The 4,970-nt window shown below is 48.6% G+C and overlaps 1 pseudogene across 1 annotated transcript in view; it reads right to left on the bottom strand.

Moving 5' to 3' along the window:
- Nucleotides 1-1,392: 1,392 nt before the first annotated feature.
- LOC147091177 (uncharacterized) overlaps nucleotides 1,393-4,970 on the bottom strand; it is a 279,795-nt pseudogene continuing 276,217 nt past the window's right edge. The window contains exons 9-10 of the transcript XR_015075175.1: nucleotides 4,635-4,720; nucleotides 1,393-2,568 (exon numbers count right to left, since the gene is read on the bottom strand). The product of XR_015075175.1 is annotated as an uncharacterized LOC147091177 (transcript). The remainder of the gene's footprint in view (nucleotides 2,569-4,634; nucleotides 4,721-4,970) is intronic.

Raw genomic sequence — 4,970 nt, 5'->3', positions numbered from 1 at the left:
ATAAGATCAGCTTAGGGGCGAGTTGAGTAACTGGGTGGAAGCCTGCAGGAGAACAAAGCAGAGTGGGCTGTTGAAGGATCATCAGGGACTTTTTTCCCCATCTGGGCCAAACTGGTACCAAATCAGGTCCATTCCATTGGCATTGCTGGAGGAACAAAAACCAAGATCCATCTAGTTCACCTTCTCCCATCCTGGTAGGCGCAGGGTACAATGATAATGGAGTTGTTGACTAATCACAGCAATCAATCTCATTCAATTAGCCTACAGCAGACTCAGACATGAGATGAGGAAACCCCACAGTGGTGGAGAGCTTTGGGAACCATAGATCCAAAGTCACCTGTTCCTCCCCAGCCACGCTACACTTATCACATGTCATGTCTCAAGTTACTGATACACTTTCCGCAAGAGAAGTCTCTTCAATGTGCAGGGAATATCTGCTTCCAGCATCTCCCTGGGGATCCTGTTCCATAGATTGACTGATTGTTTGCTGCAATAACATTATTGCAGATTCATTTTTTGGTAAAATAATTACAAGGCTAATGAAATGTTAGGCTTTATCTCAAAGGGGGCTGAAATAAAGAGAGCTGGATTTATGCTACAGTTGTATGAAGCTCTGGTCAGACCCATCTGGAGAAACTGTGTTCAGTTCTGGGCACCGCACCTCAGGAAGGATGAATTGAACTTGGAGGGGGTGCAGCGCAGATTCACCAGAATGATACCGGTGCTAAAAGGGGTAAATTATGAGGAAGGGGTGCAGAGACTGGACAAGTATTCCCTCAAGTGTAGGAGGTTAACGGGTGATCTACTTGAGGTGTTTAAGATGATTAAAGGAGTTGATAGTGTAGATAGAGAGAAACTACGTCCAGAAAAAGGGAGCACAACCACAAAATTAGAGCTAGGCCGTTCAGGGGTGATGTCAGGAAGCAATTATTCACAAAAAAGTTAGTGGAAACCTGGAGATCCCTCCCCCAAAAACATGTAGCTGTTAGAGTTCAGTTACACATTTCAAAACGGAATGTTGTGTTAAGTAAGGGTATTTAGGGATATCGAACCAAGGTGGGCAAATCGGGTTAAGATACAGATGAGCCATGATCTCATTGAATGTGGGACAGGCTCGATGGGCTGAACCACCTACTCCTGATCCTGTGTTCCTATTTAACCCCTTGAGTCAGATGGATTTGCCAATATGCCCACATTGAGCAAAATACAATGGAGCAGCTCGAGGTGCTGGGAATGGGGGACCGGCCCACCAGTTACTGTAGTATCCCATCTGATCCCAGACATCACCAATCATCTAACAGCGAGCGTTCCTTACCGAAAAAACACAGGTTTCTCATGATCAGATGATCAAGCCATTTCTCCAATATCAATAAGCTTCTTGAAACGTTCAGATTGAGAGTTCAAAGATTTATTGAGCATACAGATCATGCAATAGCAATTAAACATACACTAAAAAGATCGGGATTACAAACACACCCGATCGTCAGGGAATCAAATACATTACATTTCTGAGCTCAGTATTCAGGCCCTTCAAACCATTGCAATCCAAATCCTCATTACCCTCTGCCACTTTATTCATTCCTTTCTAAGCTACAGGTTCCCTTGTCCAAATGTCCATCAGTAGAAGCTACACAGCCCTGACCATGTCTGGCTCACGTGTGCAGTTTTCCACCTTTACACTGCAGAATGGTGACCAATGGGTAATTTTACAACACTTCTATTGATTGACGTGGGTGAAGATGGGAACATCTCGCTTCCCACTTCCTCGGGAATAAAACTCCGGATAAGGAGAATCTCACAGGACCCGCCCCTTATCAGTAACTTCAGTTAATAAAGCTGGTGTCCTTACTGTTTCCACTGGGCTCATGAGCTCGGTATAACTTATTTACTTCGTTATCTTATCAAGCATTTAGCTTTTTTCACACATAATTGCTATTCTACCAAATAAAATCTTTACTTATAATTAAATGTTTGATTCTGTAAAGTCCAGAACCAACTATTTCCCCCACTCTGCTGAAACCCCAATTAAAAAGATGAGATCTACACAGAGGTTCTCCTTTTACCACGACTATCTGTTGCCCTTGCACCTGTTATCAGTGCTGACAGCTCCCTGAAGCTTAGGAATCTCTACACAATGGTAGGTCTTTAATGAAGTTCCCTCATTAAGCAGGAGATCACTTCCTCCTGAACTGGGCCGGATCTCTACGGTCAGTCTCGGTTCAGCAGTCCAGTGGTCACTACTTAAAAATGGAATGGTATGTAACACAGCAAAGGCTACAAGCTCCCACACCCCTGCAGTATGAAGAGGAATCAATAGCGATATAAGAATTGCACACACCTAGTTGGAGATTAACCCTTTGCTGACAGTTTCCTTGGGTTAAACAAGTTGAAGGTGAGGCAGAGCCATAATCGAGCGAGGCTGTGAAACACATGGAGACGGGATCACGGGCTCCGGGCGCTCGCTGACATGGTCGGTCACCTTCATTCTTCCACAACCGAGCACTCAAGGTCATCCGGACTCAAATCGAACCCCTCGTTCGCACATTGATCCTTCAACATCAGCTTCACCTGCATCACAGACAGGAGAAAGGATGAGTGTTGCAGCAAGGATGGGGAGGGAAGAGAGATAGACAGAGAGATAGACAGAGAGAGACAGTGACAGAGATAGACAATGTATGAGAAATATAGAGACAGAGACAGTGACAGAGAGAGAGCAAGAGAGAGATAGACAGAGAGAGACAGTGAAAGAGAGAGAAAGACAGAGTCAGAGAGAGAAAGATAGAGACAGATGGAGAGAGAGAGAAAGAGAGGGTGTGTGAGAAACAGGGAGAGAGACAGACAGGCAGAGAGAGAGAGACAGTGAGAGATAGAATGGGGGAGAAACAGCGACATACAGAGAGAGGAAGAGACAGAGGGGGAGAGAGAGACACAGAGAAAATGAGCGACAAAGTGATTTGATCCTACCCTCAGCAAGTCATTCAGCCCCTCGAGCCTGTTACACAGGAACATGAGGAGGCCATTCAGCCCCACGAGCCTGTTACACAGGAACAGGAGGAGGCCATTCAGCCGCTAGAGCCTGTCACACAGGAACAGGAGGAGGCCATTCAGCCCTTCGAGCCTGTTACACAGGAACAGGAGGAGGTCATTCAGCCCCTCGAGCCTGTTACACAGGAACAGGAGGAGGCCATTCAGCCCCTCGAGCCTGTTACACAGGAACAGGTGGAGGCAATTCAGCCCCTCGAGCCTGTTACACAGGAACATGAGGAGGCCATTCAGCCCCTAGAGCCTGTTACACAGGAACAGGAGGAGGCCATTCAGCCCCTCGAGCCTGTCACACAGGAACATGAGGAGGCCATTCAGCCCCTACAGCCTATTACACAGGAGCAGGAGGAGGCAGTTCTGCGCTCGAACCTGCTACAAAAGAACAGGAGGAGGCAATTCAGCCCTTCCAGCCTGTTACACAGGAACAGGAGGAGGCCATCCAGCCCCTACAGCCTATTACACAGGAACAGGAGGAGGTCATTCAGCCCTCGAACCTGCTACACAGGAACAGGATGAGGCCATTCATCCCCTCGAGCCTGTTACACAGGAACAGGAGGAGGCCATTCAGCCCCTCGAGCCTGTTGAACAGGAACAGAAGGAGGCCATTCAGACCCTCGAGCCTGTTACACAGGAACAGGATGAGGCCATTCTGCCCTCGAGCCTGCTACACATGAACAGGAGGAGGCCCGTTTGCACCTCGAGCCTGTTACACAGAAACAGGAGCAGGCCATTCAGCACCACGAGCCTGTTACACAGGAACAGGAGGGCGCCATTCAGCCCCTCGAGCCTGTTACACAGGAACAGGAGGAGGCAATTCAGCCCCTTGAGCCTGTTACACAGGAACAGGAGGAGGTCATTCAGCCCCTCGAGCCTGTTACACAGCAACAGGAGGAGGCCATTCAGCCCCTTGATCCTGATACACAGGAACCTGAGGAGCCCATTCAGCCCCTCGAACCTGTTACACAGGAACAGGAAGAGGGCATTCAGGCCCTCAAGCCTAGTACATACGACCAGGAGAAGGTCTTTCAGCCCTTCGAGCCTATTACACAGGCGAAGGAGCAGGCCAATCATCCCCTCGAGCCTATTACATAGGACCAGGAGGAGGTGATTCAGCCCCTCGAGCCTGTTACACAGCAACAGGAGGAGGCCATTCAGCCCCTTGATCCTGATACACAGGAACCTGAGGAGCCCATTCAGCCCCTCGATCCTGTTACACAGGAACAGGAGGAGGGCATTCAGGCCCTCAAGCCAAGTACATAGGACCAGGAGAAGGTCGTTCAGCCCTTCGAGCCTATTACACAGGCGAAGGAGGAGGCCAATCATCCCCTCGAGCCTATTACATAGGACCTGGAGGAGGCCAATCATCCCCTCGAGCTTATTACACAAGAACAGGAGGTGCCCATTCAGCCCCTCGAGCTGCGCTGTCCCACAGCTCTATGAATGAGGTGGTCTGGGTGACAGGATGATATCCAGAGGGGGAAGTGGAGCTGGTTACATATCTGATGTGTTGATGCCCATCAGTGAATTCAGACAGCGAGAGGGAGGATCTGCTGTCGCCCTGTGTTTGCTCTCAGTGCAGTGCAGTCTCTCACCCTCTCCACAGCGATTCTCTTCACCGTTTCATCATCGAGTTTTGTCATTGAAGTGATCTGCACATCAATCCGCTTGTACTGAATATCTAAAAACAACAGTCACAACTTCAAAAGGTTAAACACGCTGAGAGATTAGCGCAGGTCACGGGATGTATTTAGAACTCTTGCTCCCCTCCATTTCATGCTCTCTTTCCCCTATTTTACATTCGCTCTTTCCTTTCCATCTCCTTTAATCACTTTTTATCTCACCCCTCTTGTGTCCAGGCTGCTCTCTCTGTATATTCGTTCTCTGCCCTCCGTTCTCTCGCCTGCTTTTGTTCCCTCTCCCTAGGTGAT

The sequence above is a fragment of the Somniosus microcephalus genome, unplaced genomic scaffold (assembly GCF_052327205.1).
Source record: "Somniosus microcephalus isolate GS21.2 unplaced genomic scaffold, FLI_Smic_1.0 unresolved_chr3, whole genome shotgun sequence".
NCBI lineage: Eukaryota > Metazoa > Chordata > Chondrichthyes > Squaliformes > Somniosidae > Somniosus > Somniosus microcephalus.
Note: the sequence above shows the minus strand (reverse complement) of the source record. Positions and strands in the feature narration are given on the sequence as shown.